Source organism: Saccopteryx leptura, chromosome 1 (assembly GCF_036850995.1).
Source record: "Saccopteryx leptura isolate mSacLep1 chromosome 1, mSacLep1_pri_phased_curated, whole genome shotgun sequence".
NCBI lineage: Eukaryota > Metazoa > Chordata > Mammalia > Chiroptera > Emballonuridae > Saccopteryx > Saccopteryx leptura.
Genome location: NC_089503.1, coordinates 51,268,076 through 51,285,754, shown reverse-complemented (window position 1 = coordinate 51,285,754; position 17,679 = coordinate 51,268,076). Strand labels below are relative to the sequence as shown.

At 42.6% G+C, this 17,679-nt stretch overlaps 1 protein-coding gene across 1 annotated transcript in view; it reads right to left on the bottom strand.

The window, feature by feature from the left end:
• The window catches only part of DENND2B (DENN domain containing 2B), a 179,814-nt gene extending 169,690 nt beyond the window's left edge, over window positions 1-10,124 (bottom strand). Inside the window, exon 1 of the mRNA XM_066366231.1 lies at window positions 9,871-10,124. The gene's annotated coding sequence lies outside the window, so the exon portion shown is untranslated. The remainder of the gene's footprint in view (window positions 1-9,870) is intronic.
• Between the last annotated feature and the right edge of the window lie 7,555 nt (window positions 10,125-17,679).

Sequence of the window (17,679 nt, the reverse complement as noted above, 5' to 3'; positions counted from 1 at the left end):
ACCCCCTGTATGTAACTCACAGTTGAAAGCTTGATAACATAATACTTTATGTACTTCTTTAGGCAACAATTATATGTTCTACACTCAGATTATTTTTTTCACATACTTGTCTTGTTTATCCACCACCATGCTTGGCACAGAGTTAAACACACACTCACTCAGGTATCACTTGTGAATATGTCATGTAATTTAAAAACAAACAAACAAAAAGAAAAATAAACAAAGAAAACCCCAAGGTAATACACTATAATTTCTCTTAAGAAAAAAAATCATCCTTTTCTTTAAGGAATGACGTGGATTATAAGATCTCCTCTGCAGTTCCCTATCATCCAACCACCAGGCCCAGCTTGGCAGAGATGGTCACACTGGCCAAGCTGTTACACTACATGCCCTTTTCCTTCTGGCTTCCCAATCCTTATGCTCTGTGTCTAAACTTTTCTGTCTCTTCTTTCCTGGGGATTTGTCTAAATGCAAACGTCTCTCATGTCTGGCAACACATCACACTCAGTCCCCCGCCCCTGGTCTCCATAGCCCTAAAAGAATCTAGACACTGAAGCCAGAATATTCCTAAAGAAAAAGAAAGAAGTAAAATGGGCATAACCCAAATACATATCGAGGATCATCTAGGAGGGTTCTTCCCACCGACATACAGAAGCCCCAGTGCCATTAGCTAGTTACTCTATTTATTAAACGACCTCAAGTGATAAGAGTTTCTAATAGAACAAAAGTCCAAGTCAGTGAAAGGGGGGGTGGGGGGAAGGGTTCTAATTTTATCATTTATTTACTTGATTTCCACAAAACTATATGCCCTTTTATTTTTTTCTTCCCTGCCCTACCCACCCACCTCCCCACACCCCCAATCCTGGTGATGACGAACCACAGAAAATAATGCTGACCGACCAGGACCAGCTCTTGATGTGGCTTCGACCAAGTCTGAGCCTCACATCCTGAGATCTGCCCTTAGCCCTCCAGGGACAGACACATGGGAACTATGTAGGCGACTTGAATGTGGGCAGAACTGGGCACAAGACAGCATTCCCAAACTGGCTTTATTGCTCAGATCTAGTCCTGGAATAGACAGAGGCTGCTAGATGTTATTTTACCAATACCTGTCAGCAAAGTTTTTTCTTACTAATGTTGACCATTGATCTACTTATGGGGATTTAAAAATGGTCCCTCTGAAATAAGACATAAAGTGTCCTCCGTTCAGCTCCCATGACTCCACCATCATTTTCTGTATAAACGTTTTGGTCATAAATACTATTCTAATTCAAGTCAGATCCTGTCGAAACACAGATGAGGGGGGGAATAGCAAAACAAAACCCTTACAACTGATGTCTCTGATTAGTTAGACATTAGGATTCAAATAAATACTTTGACCTTAAATCTCATTTTTCCATGTTCTCCCTAACCCCACAGTAGGAAATATTCATTTAAAGTTGGGTTTTCTTCATCTCAAAGTCTCTGTGTACAGATTCTAGTGTCCACCAAGAAGCAAAAAGCCTTAACCCCTCCCTCCCCATACTAGTATACAATTTTCAAAAGAACTTGCATTTCCCTTGGACTTGGTAATAGTGTTAGGATCACTATGGCTTGTGGAGAAGCCCTTTGGGTCTAAGCATCTAGAATCCATCCATCCCTCTGGCTCAAGTGACAAGACCAGGCTTTCAGGAAAAACTTCTCCAGGCAATCCTAACTACGAACCATGGGCCCATCAGGCACTTTCCAATGCAGGGGATACTATGTATGTTAAGCGAAGGTCCTGGCAACAGTAAGTGTAATCTAACATAACTAATAGGAAAAATAACTGACTGGGCTCTGTTCACACACTAGAAACTCTATCTCCATATGTTGAGCCTTCTTATCAGGGGTGATCTCAGCAAAAACCAGAGTGATATATAAACAGTCATTTCCCAACAGCAGTGTGTGAATCAGGTGGTATCCAACATCCATATCCAAAAACAATTTTCCATCTAATTTCTTAACATTACTCACTCATTGATTCATCAAACACCTAATATTAAGCATGTTTACTGCAAAAAAAAAGCAGTAAGAGAACAAATAGATGCTTTAAAGCAGTGGTCCCCAACCTTTTTTGGGCCACGGACCGGTTTAATGTCAGAAAATATTTTCACGGACTGGCCTTTAGGGTGGGACAAATAAATGTATCACGTGACCGAGACAAGCGTCAAGAGTGAGTCTTAGATGGATGTAACAGAGGGAATCTGGTCATTTTTTAAAAATAAAACATCATTCAGACTTAAATATAAATAAAACCAAAATAATGTAAGTTATTTATTCTTTCTCTGTGGACCAGTACCAAATGGCACACGGACCAGTACCGGTCCACGGCCCAGGGGTTGGGGGCCACTGCTTTAAAGCACTAGCCCAGAGCTTTTTCCACAGCAGATATTCAATAAATTTTGAACACAAGAAAGACAGAAAAAAGGAAGGAAAGAGGAGAAAATAAAAGAAAAAAGGAAGAAAGAGAAGAAGGAAAGAAGGAAGGAAGAGAAGAAGGAAAGAAGGAAGGAAGGAAAGGAAGGAAAGGAAGGAAGGGAAGGGAAGGGAAGGGAAGGGAAGGGGGGAGGGAGAGAGGGAGGGAGGAAAGGAGGGAGGGAGGGAGGGAGGGAGGGAGGGAGGGAGGAAGGAAGGAAGGAAGGAAGGAAGGAAGGAAGGAAGGAAGGAAGGAAGGAAGGAAGGGAGGGAGGGAGGAAGAAAGGGAGGGAGGGAAGGAGGGAGGGGGGGAGGAGGGAGGGGGGAAGGGAAGGAGGGAGGGAGGGAGGGAGGGAGGGAGGGAGGAAGGAAGGAAGGAAGGAAGGAAGGAAGGAAGGAAGGAAGGAAGGAGGAAATAATAGTGTATAAATAATAGTAATACAGAGCACTTCCTTGGGGACTAGTATCTGACAGAACATCCCAGGACACTGACCTTGATTAGAAGCAACTTCTACCCCACTCCAGTTAGTCTTAGGGAAGAGGAAGAATAGGGAGAAGGGGAAAAAATACCCACAAATATCTAGATTCAAACTTGTCCTTAGCTAAAGATCCCAACTTCATATCAAAGGAAGACAAAAAGCCACTAATATTGACACTTGCTCAAAGTAGCTTCCAGAACACTGACCACCAGAGCATATCTAACCAGCACATTCTAATCACTGCAGCCCTTTATCACAGAGGTCCATTTAAAAAGGTTTTATTTCTTATGCTACTAACAAAAGGTTAAGCAGACTATTTCTATCCTATTTTCTTGGGGATCCTAATGTCCAGTTTAAACAAATGATTCCCACACTTGTAGAAAGGCCTTAATTGGGCTAGTCTGTTACTTTTAGTACAATCTTGCAAAGGCTGGATTCTTTTTAAGACCTTAAAGGACTTGGGCAAAATTCTTTCAATGATAATTTTTTGAAAAATTCATCTCCAGAGTTTACAACATGCTCCACAATCACTCAGACTGAGTGTGGGAGGGAGCACATTTTATTTCCAAATGGCTCTCTTCAAACTAAAAGCTCTGATTGCCAGCATAGCTGATACTGACTTTCTGTCTAAAACACAAAGCAACAAGTGTCATCCTAGGTCTAAAGAGTCAGCTTGTAAAGAAACACAGAGAAAGCTCAGTTTGATGAGCCAGAGGAATGGAAAGCGACAGTCTGTGCATGCGGTGCCACCGCTGGGATCCAGGAAAGACTGTGTTCACTGTGAATATCTGTTCATGGAAGAGGGATGGGAAAACAGTAAAAGGAAATAAAAGAAACCCCAAAACTTAGGCTAAATACAAAGAGATCATCTGTGTTCGTCAATCAGGAAAGTTCAGAAAACATTTCTTAGGCAGGTTGTAAAATAAATCTCTTGAGAGAGATCTAAGAATATCTGGAGGTGGAATAGGTTAAAATAGTCAAATGGTTCTACTATGCTAGGAGTTTACATCTGACTATCAAAAGGATATTCCAGTTTTATTTGTCTAAGCCAGGGGTCCCCAAACTTTTTACACAGGGAGCCAGTTCACTGTCCCTCAGATCATTGGAGGGCCGGACTATAAAAAAAAAACTATGAACAAATCCCTATGCACACTGCACATATCTTATTTTAAAGTAAAAAAAAAACAAAACGAGAACAAATACAATATTTGAAATAAAGAACAAGTAAACTTAAATCAACAAACTGACCAGTATTTCAATGGGAACTACGGGCCTGCTTTTGGCTAATGAGATGGTCAATGTCCGGTTCCACATTTGTCACCGCTAGCCCTAACAAGTGATATGACGCACTTCCTGAGCTGTGAGCGTGCGTCCCGCGTCACCGGAAGTAGTACTGTACGTGAGCGACGCTGTGCTTTGCAGCGCCACATACAGTACTCTCACTGACCACCAATGAAAGAGGTGCCCCTTCTGGAAGTGCAGCAGGGGCCGGATAAATGGCCTCAGGGGGCCACATGTGGCCCGCGGGCTGTAGTTTGGGGACCCCTGGTTGCTATCTTAGGAAATCTAAATCACTCCTTTATAAATTATAAAAATGCCTACCCGTTGACACAGTGGATAGAGCACCAACCCAGGATGCTGAGGTCACAGTTTCAAAACCCAAAGGTCGCCAGGTTGAGCATGGGCTCATCCAGCTTGAGCACAGGCTCACCAGATTGAGTGTGGGGTCACGGGTTTGAGCGCAGGACCATCAACATGATCCCAAGGTAGCTGGCTTGAAGCCTAAGGTCACTGGCTTGGCTTGAGTCCTCTAGTTAAGGCACACATGAGAAGCAATCAGTGAACAATTAAGGTGATGCAACTACAATGCTTCTCATCTTTCTCCCTTCCTATCTCTCTCTGTCTCTCGAAGAAAAGACAATGGTGACCAAATATAAAAACATTAACAACTGTGTGAGTGAGCAATGACCCAAAAATGCAACCAAACATCTCTGATATTTACATAAAAGAATTACGAAAATCTCTTTTTGAGACCTCCAACTCTCAATGGAACTCATACCAAAATATCATTCTCTGAAGGAAACCCTTAATAGATTTCCCTTCTGATCTATAACTAGAGGCTATCAATAAAACAAAATGGCTTTTGGTAATACCACATACAAAATGGGAGAGCAGGAACCAGGGGACTAATCAGGGCACGAACCGCATCTGGTCCTAGGGGATTACCCTGATCTAGAAGAATGAGGAAAAACTGAGCTAAGAGACTCCTCCAACATCAAATTCCAGAAACTTCTAAAGAAATAGTAAAGCTGGAACTTTAATCCATATCTTCAGACTCTAAGTCCCCTATACTGAGAGGTCACATCCCTCAGAGCTCCAAAACCCAAACTGGGTCATCCTGACACATTCAGAGGTGCTAGTGAGAATTTCACATAAGAAAGCACCTTTCCATACAGCAACTCTCCAGTTAGAGGACCTTAAAGGTAAAAAGGGATATGAAAACCTGGGGTCATATTTTAGTTTTGCATTTTTTTTTTTTTTTAAAAACAACATTGCTGATGCTAGTATTAATTAAAATAAAACTTCTCTAGTTGATGAATTTGGTTTTTCTGCCTGTTCCTTTTTCGTGCAACTTTCTACTATCTCACATTCCATGGCCTAAGAACCAAGTCTTCAGAGCTCCCACAAAGTTAGAGGAAAAGGCTTAACGTTGCACAGGGAAGAGCACGACATTTAGATTGTACACAAAGAGGGAAACAATTCTACTCAAGTGGCTCCACCCACTGCTGCCCTTCCTGTGCCCATTATCTGCCAAGAATCAAAGGGCTTGGCAATAACCTTGGGTATTCAATGGTCCTATAAGCCCCCTGACTGTATATAAGAACAACACAATCAACTTGTAAGAAATGTGGAGAGACAGGAGGAACTTTGCACATCTCTAAATCCTGGCTTTCACATCGCTTTAGAATTTCCACTCAGTCATTATCCAAAGGCATCCATCCTATTGCTTCTCTATAACAAAAAAATGAGGCCCTGGCCGGCTGGCTCAGTGGTAGAGCATCGGCCTGGCGTGCAGAGGTCCCGGGTTCGATTCCCGGCCAGGGCACACAGGAGAAGCGCCCATCTGCTTCTCCACCCCTCCCCCTCTCCTTCCTCTCTGTCTCTCTCTTCCCTTCCCGCAGCCGAGGCTCCATTGGAGCAAAGATGGCCCGGGCGCTGGGGATGGCTCCTTGGCCTCTGCCCCAGGCGCTAAAGTGGCTCTGGTCGCAGCAGAGCGACGCCCCCTGGTGGGCAGAGCGTCGCCCCCTGGTGGGCATGCCGGTGGATCCCGGTTGGGCGCATGCAGGAGTCTGTCTGTCTCTCCCCATTTCTAGCTTCAGAAAAATACAAAAAAAATAAAATAAAATAAAAATAAATAAATAAAAAATGAAATAAATGTATGTTTTATCTTAATTATTACAAAATCTCAGCACTGGCCAGGTGGCTCAATGAATAGAGCGTCGTCCCAGTGCCCCAAGGTCACAAGTTGGATTCCAGTCAGGGCACACAGGAGAGTACCTGTGAGTGTTGGTTAAAAAGAACTAATTGGAACAATGAGTTGATGCCTCTCTCTCTCTTTCTTTTTTTTTTTTTCTCTCTCTCTCTCTATCCCCCTTCTCTCCCTCTCTCAAGTCAATGGAAAAAGAAGGAAGGAAGGAAGGAAGCAAGGAAGGAAGCAAGGGGTGGAGGAAGGGAGGGAGGGAGGGAGGAAGGGAAGGGGGAAATCTCAATTTATTTTTACCTTGCCTGTACTAAGTGTCTTGTTTAAAAATTTAGCATTTTTCAGAAACAAGGGAGCCTTACCAGGCAGTGGTGCAGTGGATAGAGTGTCGACCTGGGACACTGAAGACCCAGGTTCAAAACCCCAAGGTCACTGGCTTGAGCATAGGTCCAGCTGGCTTGAACACAGGCTCACCAGCTTGAGCATGGAATCATAGACATGACCCCATGGTCACTGGCTTAAGCCCAAAGGTCGCTGGCTTGAAGTCCAAGGTTGTTGGTTTGAGCCCAAGGTCCCTGGCTTGAGCAAGAGGTCACTGACTCAGCTGGAGCCCCCCGCCCCAGTCAAAGCACCTATGAGAAAGTACCGCAATCAATGAACAACTAAAGTACCACAACAAGTTGATGCTTCTAATTTCTCTCCCTTCCTGTCTGCCTCTCTCTCTCTTTCTCTCTCTCTCTCTCTCTTTCTCTGAGAAAAAAAAGAAAGAAGGGAATGTGGGGAGGAAAAGGGCATTTTGACTTAAATCTTTAGGGCAGAGGCCATGGTCTGGAGTTCAACTTTGCCACTGAATAAAGGCTTTTAAACAAATTATAATATTGATCTACATCCCAGGGTCCAGGGTAGTCATGAAACAAAACAACTTTCACCAAAGCATTGCAAAACATGGGGGGAACATAAAGGACACACCACCGGTTGTGTGGTTCCACATACACAGTCCATTTCAATGTTCGCCTGGTCATACCCAGCTCTTTTCTGACCCCCAGTAGCCCTATGGTCAGTGCAATTAGTTCTTATCCCATGAACCAAGCTATTGAAGGGTAAATGGGGCCGGAATTTAAACATTCAGATATCTTAACCTACATTCGCTTTCTTTTTACTTCCTTTACCTGTGATGAGTGTCTCACATTCCGGAACACAAATGTCACATTAATCTTCTAAAAACACTACTTGCCCATCACTGCTCCTATCCAAAATCTTTAAAAGCTAGACAATGTGTGTAGGATAAAGTTCCAGCTCCTGAGCCAGAATTTAAGCTGACCACAGTCCACTTCAACTGAACCTCCCACTGCCCGTTGTAGAAGGCAGCCGAGGAAGCGTAAGCTTTAGTCAGACCTTGGGGAGTTGGAATTCTAGCTCTACCACTTATTACTTGTGTGATCTTGAGCAGGCTATTTATCTTTCTGATCTTGGAAACAAGAATTCCCTCTCTTTAAAACAAGAATAACAATGCTACTTCACAACACTGGAAGATGAAAGCGAGAGCATGGCATGTTGCAGAGAGTGGATACTCAGTAGTAAGTCTTACTTTTCTCCCTAGTTCCAACCCAAATGCTCTCCTCCTCTCTCTTCTCTTGAAAACTCTCCCCAGAAACTCTTCACTAGTTTCAGAAACACACTTGGTTTCAAGGCCTAAAGGAAGCAAGCCCCTTCTCTTCTACAAAGCTACCCTGGCTCCTAAGTGTTTCCTTCTCTGAGCTTCTATAATCTGAAACTTCTTCTATGTGTCATTCCTCTTTCCTCAATGAGTCCACAAACTCAAGAGTAAAATCTGTACTAATTATCAAGCCAATCACAATCTAAACGTTCAATTAAAAAGGGCTTCAACATTGTGAAAATTAGAAAAGTGGAGTCTGGCCTGACCTGTGGTGACTCAGTGGACAAAACATCGACCTGGAATGCTTAAGTCACTGGTTCGAAACCTGGGCTTGCCTAGTCAAGGCACATACAGGAAGCAACTACTATGAGTTGATGCTTCCTGGTCCACCCCATTTCTCTCTCTCTCTCTAAAAAATCAATAAATAAAATCGTTTTTAAAAAAAAGGCTTCAGAGACAGAGTCGCGTTGGAGCTGTATATCAAGGGTACAGAAGGCCTTTATTTCATTCACTCCATGCATTCAACAGGCTTTTCTTGAGCACTTGCTTTTTTGCTGCCCTTACTTAAGCAAGGAAAACAGACTACAAGCAATCTGGTCTCAGCCTCTGATTCACTTTCTGGAACCTAGACAATTTCTGTTCCTTTAGAAACCCCTACTTCTGAAAAATTCCATCAGTAAAGACATTCACCTTCTGAGATTATTACTTGAAGGAAAAAGTAATAATAATAATGCAGTCACCTGGGTTTGGACCTTGTGGCTCTCCCCTAATATAGCCAGCTGCAGTGCGTGCATGTAAGAGAGAGCTCAAAACCGTCCTGGAGATGGGGTAATAACCTCTTCACCCTTCCTTCCCCAAACCCTGCTGTCCAAACAACAGAAACACCTGCATGGGGATACAAGTAAAAGCTGGACTACGGTAGCAACAAGGTAAATTATGTTAGTGAAGTTGTTTTATTCATATTCAAGTAATATAAACGACCACATTCACATAAGGATCCCAGGAAATACCATAATCTGTCTTTAGAAATACTTGAAAATGTTCACTCTCTTGAACTCTCCTAAATTACTAAATTCTTGGATCAGGTACCATAAACGGCGGCTAAAGTGTGTTCCTTTAGTCTTGGGTCACTTAAGAAATATGTATCTTTAATACTTAGTACACTTAAGAAGGGCAAAAAAAAGGAAAGGTAATCATTCCCTATAAACACAGTTTAATTTGTTTAGAGTACAAAGTCACTTTTCCTTTGTTTGAAGTTCCGTGTGTGTGTGTGTGTGTGTGTGTGTGTGTGTGCGCGCGAGAGAGAGTGTGTTTTCTCTAAGGAGCCTGTATACACGCTACCACAGCCGCTGCAGAGCAGCTTGGGCATGTCCAGGGGACAAGGCGGCTTGCAAAGCCCACTTCCAGGGCCTCCCCGACTGCAGTCACCTCTTCGCACACCACACTCTGCACGTCCCCAGACCCTCGTTTGGATGTTCCCCACCCCCAACCGCAGCCCCGGCCGGCGGGAAAGCAGAGCCTGCCTGGACCCCCCGGAGGGCAGTCCCCTGCAGCCGCCCTGCTCCTCCGAGTCCCCAGAAGTCCCCCCGAGCTTGGGCGCCAGGATGCAAACACTCACAGAGCGGGAACACCGCCGGGGGCAAGGAGTGAATAGCGGGAAACCGGCTAGGGCTGCAGCGGCAGGCGGGGCAGAGCCGGAACCGGCACCCCTCCCGTCTGCCAGCCAGCCTGGAGCAAGGACACTGGGGCAAGCAGGCAATCTCCTAGCCGGCTGGCAGGCGGGCAAGAAAGCCAGGACTGCGGCCAGACGCACTTACCTCTGTGCTCCCCAGCCAGGCTGGGCGCTTGCACGGAACCGGGCTTGAATGGAGCCGTGCAGCCTGGAGGAGGAGCTGCTCCCAGAGAGAGGACGGGCGGCCGGCATCCGCACCCGGCCGGGCTGGAGGGAGAGATTAGGGAGGGAGAGCAGATTTGAGCGGAGGGGGCGTGGAGGAGGTGTGCCTCCACCCCAGACGGAGAGGGAGGGCTTCTGGAGCCTGGCGGAGGGGTGTGCTCCGAGGCAACACGAAAATCGCGCGGAGAGTGCACGAGGGGCGGGGCCGGAGGAGGGATACAGGGATAAGGAAGATGGGGGGCTGGGGGTGGGCAGGCTAAGGAGTTGGCCCTCAAGCTGAACGGTCTTCACCTCGGCACCATCCAACCAAGAATTGTCTGGGTCTGGAGCAAAGCATAAGGGGATCTAAAACTTTATGTCATTTTCTCATACACACGTGACCCCCCTGCAGTCCAGATGGTTTCAATCACCGGAGGAAAAAAGCAGCTCTACTGGTATGCATGAAAAGCCGGAGCTGGGAGAGTCTGGGAAAAGCTGCTTGGACAGCCTGCCTGCCTTCAAACAAACCGATGAGCTCTTTCCGTTCTCCCAGCCCTCGGCCTGAGGAGCCCTGCAAAACCAAAAGAAAAAAAGCAAAACAGAAAAACACATTAAAAGAAGCTCTATTTGGTACTGCAGCAGCAGCTCAGAAACCCTGAGCTCTGGGTTCCAAGAAGTCTGGTCTGAACAGAAGGTCCCAAGGGCATTCTGAGAATGTGTTTTAAATACTCCATTAGCTTGCAAAACCAAAAACTAGAAAAGGGTGTCATTAAATAATAATAGAATACCTCAAAGCAGTGAGAATCTAAGGTTCATTAGTGTAATTCTCTCATCCAAGTACTAACCAGGCCTGACCCTGGTTAGCTTCTGAGATGAGGCGCATTCAGAGTGGAATGGCCATAGACTTAGTGGGATTCTGAAAGAAATTTTTAACCCTCTATGACAGTCCACTTGGAAAAGAATAATACAAAACACTTAAAATGTAAATCCATACATACTTAGTGGGATATAAAGAAGCCACACAACTCAATTTCTCCTCCCATAAAGCACTATAAATAGACTGATATAGAAATGCACAAAACTGACTTTCACAAACCTACTTAAATTTTGAAGGAACAAATGTATATGAATGAATATAAACTAACTCTAAGGCCAAGACATGTTTAAAAGCCCAAAACAATTGTCACATATCCTAGGGAAGTATTTACTCAACTGTGGGGCACCAAAAATAATGGAGAGTTTAAGATACATCCTGGAAATAAATTAACTTGCCTATGATCAAACAGAAATAGCGGCAAGAACCAAACTGATAGAGTCTATTGTTCTTTTGCCAAAAAAAAGGATAGTAACATGAATTACTAGTATTAATTCTCTAAATAATATTGAGGCCAGAGGATATTTAACTTTTTTAGGACACTTTACATACAGTGTGACACCATGATGTGAGTGTGTGTGAAAATAAGTCAATTTCTGGTAAAGTGAATTGGTTCACATTAGGAAAACCCAAGGTTTCAGTTGTTGTTGAGGGACACTGGAAAACGCAGGAGACAACCTGAAACTAGGCAAATTAGAATAAGTCTTATTTCAAATTCAAAATCCAGCAGTGAGTTTCTACTCTGGTTTGTTGACAGGCTTAAATCGTCCAGGAGACTGAGGCCCTATCTGGATGGATTTAGCCTTCTCCAGTCTCAATTTCAGGAGGTTCTACCCTCCACATACAACAAGAGAACTCAATGTACAAGGGGACATGAGCCACAGAATTTAACAATGCTCCAGGCCAATTCCACACGCAGCTCCCTAAACTCATAAGGAAGTTCTTAAGTTTCCCACTTCCAAAACTATTAAAATTTCTACTATGAAAGTCCCACTTTTCTTGTGAGTGGCATCTGTAAAGAAAGCATCAAGATTTCCTCTGTTCAGACTCAACAGTAGCTGTTTTCATCTCTGGCTGCTGCTGCAGCTGCTGCACTATAAGGGGGCAATAATGAGATACAAATAGTCCCTTTGGTTTGCCAATTCCATTGCAAATTTTGCATGGAACTTTTTTAATTCCTAAAGAAAAATCTTGATTAGATCTGCCCTTTTAGAAAGAAAATTAATATCCCTTAAGTTTGCTAAATATAGCCTAAGTCTAAATTCCACTGATGTCAGTATTAATCTTAATACTAGCCAAACATTTATTAGAGACACTAACATTTGAACGCTATTTTAAATGGTGATGGTTTATTAATTTGCACTAACCTAATGTCCACATCACTTGACAAAGTCATCTATATAGAAAGTACTAAGGGAGATGTAAACTCTATGAGGGACCAGGTCTATCTTGCTAATACAGTAATTCCATCCTATGTGCCCAGCATGAAATAGGTGCACAAAATATTTATGCTGTCTAAGTAAAGGAAAAGTAAATAAAAACACTTCCCATAAGGTTACAATCCTGTGGAGGCATGTGACTTGTAAACAACAGGATGAACTAACAGCTTTAGGAAGGATACTAACAACAAAAAAAGAGGAAGTGGTAATTAGCATTAGCTGGCTTTGGACTTTAATAACGACATATATTCAGAGACGAGCAGAGATTGCTGCAAATAAGAAGTGCTTACATTAGGAATTTGGTACACTTAATGCTAAATTTAGGGATCTCAGAGAACACTTTCTCATGTCCCCATTATTCAGTCCCCTCAACGCAGAGCCAAGACAAGATTTGAGCATAAACATCCTGGCTCTAATTCGGATAGTATGAATACCGCTCCTTTCATCCTCTCTCATCCATCTCCTCCACCCCCAAGCCATTTCCTCTGTACTGTCTTCTGCCAGTCTAACGAAGGTTTCCTAATCTTTAGAAGTAGTAGCTTTGGTTCCTCTCTCTGTGTGAAGTGCAATATGCTCTGATTACATGGTTATATTCCATACAGATGCCTGGCAACACATCTTATAGCTAAGGGTCTGCTTAATACTTTAACAGTGAGGGGCTTATAATTCAACTATTTTATTATATACCAAAGTAGCACTTGGCATCACAGAGATGGGCTTTACTTCCTTTCGCTGTTTTAAATCCTGCCCTTAAAGTGTGGTGAGTAGTTTGGGTTTTCTGGTTCATGGATTATCCTTTGCATGTTTTTTTCTTTTTCTTTGAGGGACGAAGGAGTTAAGATTTTCAAGGAAGTCTTTCAGGTTTGCAGGTCTAGTACTCATGAAGAGTTATTTCTTCCTATGTACTTGGTCTATAATATACTGCTCGCAAAAATTAGGGGATATTTTATCACTGAATATGAAGTAATAAAATATCCCCTAATTTTTGCAAGCAGTATATTATATGTGGTCATTAAAGGGGCTTATTTATTCCTCATGATCCAAATAACAAGGTTTCTCTAAGTCAGGCAACAGGGAAAGATGGTTGACCCAGGTGACTTTTAAGTTTTCTAAGTCATGCTTTTCCACATATCAGGTCTTTAATTAAAAGAAATTTAAATAAAAATAGTGTGTTTTGTTTAAATAGCTAAACATAAATGCTAAAGATTGGAATAATCATAAAACACTTTTTTAGCCTGACCTGGTGGTGGCGCAGTGGATAGAGTCGGACTGGGATGCGGAAGGACCCAGGTTCGAGACCCCGAGGTTGCCAGCTTGAGTGCGGGCTCATCTGGTTTGAGCGAGGCTCACCAGCTTGGACCCAAGGTCGCTGGCTCCAGCAAGGGGTTGCTCAGCCTGCTGAAGGCCCGCGGTCAAGGCACATGTGAGAAAGCAATCAATGAACAACTAAGGTGTTGCAACGTGCAATGAAAAACTAATGATTGATGATGCTTCTCATCTCTCTCTGTTACTGTCTGTCCCTGTCTATCCCTCTCTCTGACTCACTCTCTGTCTCTGTAAAAAATAAATAAATAAATAAAATTAAAAACAAAAAAAACCCCACTTTTTTAAAAATAATTTTTAACCACTAATCCATAACTTCAACAAGCACCATTTGGTCCAATCCTGCTTTCCATTCTCCCTAGATTTGAGTGGAACCTTGTGGCTAAAGTACCCCACATTCACCCTGGAAGTTTTTCTATAAGCTTTTAAGACTTTGGGCCAGTTTTGACATAAAACACCTCTGATCTGTAATCTCCAGCATACCCTGGCAGGCCATCCCTTTACTCCTGAAATATCTACCAGGAGTGCAGAGGGATGATTTTTCACTCCTTTTGACTTTTTACTATACTCTCTTCCAAGGCCCTCAAAAGACAAATGGGGCTTACATTCACCCAAATGCAATTAAGTCAGTAGTATGAATCCTTGTGACCCATTTCTGCAATCAGTAAAGCATGATATGTACTACCTCGGTGATTTTCAACCTTTACACTCGAGGACCAGTAACCTAGCTGGCCAGAACCGGAAGCATGCAACATGTTTTATATTACCGCACATAACAGTGCAACACAGTACAAGCCGGTGCTTGATTTCCGAACTCTACGTGTACGATGCACTAAACACCATACAAGTTTGTCTGAATGCTTTTTGTCTATTATGTCTGATTTGTAAATGTTCTGCATAGTGCAAAAAGATTGTTCCAATGAGCCTACAAGTTCCAAAGATATCTAAGACAACCTCAATAGTATTTTTATCAATGATACAGGCTGATAAGTGGCAATCACTCTGAACATAAGTGAATTCAACTAAGATCACTGGGTCTGTAATCTTCATATAACATCAAGGTGGTTAACTCTCATTCTAGCACAAAATTTCTTGCATACTAGCACTGGTCCATGGACCAGTGGTTGAAAAACACTGTACTACATCACAAGTTCTTAAATTGAAATTCCTAGTTCAGAATCATCTAAGAAACTTGTCAGAAATACAGATTCTGGCCCTAGTCCCAGACGCACTAAATTAGAATCTCCAAGGTTAAGAAACACTATACTAAATTAATTCTATTATCTTTACTTTGTCAGTTCTACATATGGCAATTTTCCCTTGGAGAAAAGCCCCACTATCACCACACACTCACACAGGCTTCCCAAAAGGCATCAAGTCGATATGTGAATTGAAATATAATGTAGCCTGAGCAGGTGGTGGTGCAGTGGATAGAGCATTGGACTGGGACACGGAGGACCCAGGTTCAAAACCCTGAGGTTGCAGGCTTGATCAAGCATGGGCTCATCAGCTGGAGCGCAGGGGCACCGGCTTGAGCATGGGATCATAAACATGACCCCATGGTTGCTGGCTTGAGCCCAAAGGTCACTGGCTTGAGCAAGGGGTCACTCACTCTGCTGTAGCCCCCCGGTCAAGGCACATATGAGAAAGCAATCAATGAACAACTAAGGAGACTAAGGAGCCACAACAAAAAATTGATGCTTCTCATCTCTCTCCCTTCCAGCCTGTCTCTATCTGTCCCTCTCTTTCTTTCTGTCTGTCACACACACACACACACACACACACACACACACACACACACACACAGAAATATAATGTAGTTCTTTCCTTCACAATAACTAACTTATCTGGGCACAACAACCCTTATAGCCTGCTTCCAAAAGAAATAAAAATCCTTAAAATGAATTTTTAAAATATTTTCTGACTAAAGTTTAAATAAAATTTAATGCAATAATAAAATAGATCATTAAAGAATCAGCAATGTTTTGTTATACAAAAGTTATAAGCACTCCTAGGCCACTGAAACTATTGACTAGATTTCTATCTTTCATAATCAGGTAAAATAATCTACACACTGCTTAACTGTTATAGTCTGTTATTTTTATAGTCTATTAAAATATCTTATATTCTATTAAAAGCTATTTATTTTTTAAAAGTGTAGGGGGGGAAAGCACAGGACCCAAAATGTTTGTGCAAAATTTTTTGGCATTGTGACTTTAAAAAAAAATAAAAAAAATATATGATATACACACCTAGTTTAAAACTTCAAAAATAATATAGCCGAACATACAGAGAAAAAGAAGTCTTCTTTTTCACTCTTGCCCTCGAGTTCTCTCCCTTCAGGCAATCACTGTGGTTTCTAGTATATTCTTCCAGAGATGTTAAAGGGAATGCAAAATTATTTATGCGAACATAATGCATTTTGTGAGAAGAGGTCTGTAGCCTGTAACAAATTCTCAGAAGGGTTCATGATCTCAAAAAAGGTAAGCATCAGCCTGACCAGATGGTGGCGCAGTAGATAGAGCATCAGCCTGAGACACTGAGGACCCAGGTTCAAAACCCCGAGGTTGCTGGCTTGAGTGTGGGCTCACCAGTTTGAGCGTGAGATCATAGACTTGACCCCATGATCACTAACTTGAGCCCAAAGGTCCCTGGCTTGAGCAAGGGGTCACTGGTTCAGCTGGAGCCCCCTGGTCTAGGCACATATGAGAAACAATCAATGAACAACTAAGATGCTGCAACTACCAGTTGATGCCTCTCATCTCCCTCCCTTCCTGTCTGTCTGTCCCTGTCTCTCTCTCTCTCTCTCTCTCTCTCTCTCTCACATACACACACACACACACACACACACACACAAAATAAGAAAGAAAGAAAGAAAGAAAGAAAGAAAGAAAGAAAGAAAGAAAGAAAGAAAGAGAAATAAAGAAAGAAAGAAAGAATCACCATTCTAGAGCAAGGCTAAAGGTTCACACTCTGCCTTCAGTCCTTTGGTAGGTTAAGCAGAATAGCAACCATGTTTGCTTAGAGTATTACTATGCATAATTCCAGACTACAAAATGGTTTTAGTAAGCAATGTTGGTTAACATGCATATATGGTTATAGAATATTGTTTGCAAATAACTTTCTAATTTTTATGTTTTGTCTCAAACAACCCCTCCAGTGAATAGTTCCTTCTGTTACTGTTTTGACTATAAAAACCTGTAGGAAATTTCTGGCATATAACTATATATACACCAAGATGTTTTTCTCTCACAACTTGAAAATTTTCTATTGGGATAAACAAAGATTTCATTCATATCTACACAGAATTTAAGGAGAAAAATTAACTTAATACTCCTGGTAGATATAACTAACATAAATTATAGAATTAGGATCATTAATAAACATCTTAAGAACAATATCCTTTAAGGTATACATTGATTTGTCAAAATAAATTTGGACTTCAGTGATTATTAAGTGTTATAATTGGGATTTTAACAAAATTATAAAAGTTAGTTTTAGGGCCCTGGTCGCCTGGCTCAGTGGTAGAGCGTCGGCCTGGCATGTGGAAGTCCCAGGTTCGATTCCCGGTCAGGGCACGCAGGAGAAGCGTCCATCTGATTCTCTACCCTTCCCCCTCTCCTTTCTCTTTATCTTTCTCTTCCCCTCCTGCAGCCAAGGCTCCACTGGAGCAAAGTTGGCCCGGGCACTGAGGATGGCTCCATGGCCTCGCCTCGGCACTAGCATGCCTCCTGTTGCAACAGAGCAACTCGAGGTTGTACAGAGCATCACCCTGTAGTGGGCATGCGGATGGATTCTTGTTGGGCACATGTCTCTGGTCGAGCAGTCTGTCTCTCTGCCTCTCCACTTCTCACTTCAGAAAAATACAAAAAAAAATAGTTTTAAAAGATAACTGAACTGCTTCTCTTAGCCCATTTTTCATAGTAGAATCTATTTCTTTGCCTAAATGCCATGTGCCTTTTACTCTCCCCTTCCAAAGTGCATGAAAGATGTCATACATAAAATCAAGCTTATTTTTCTATAACCAGCTTACTAAAAGGCTCAGTCTGACCTAGATTCATTTATTTTATTGCTCTGTAATATTGTTTGGGGTTTTATTCCAAATACCAGGCTATGT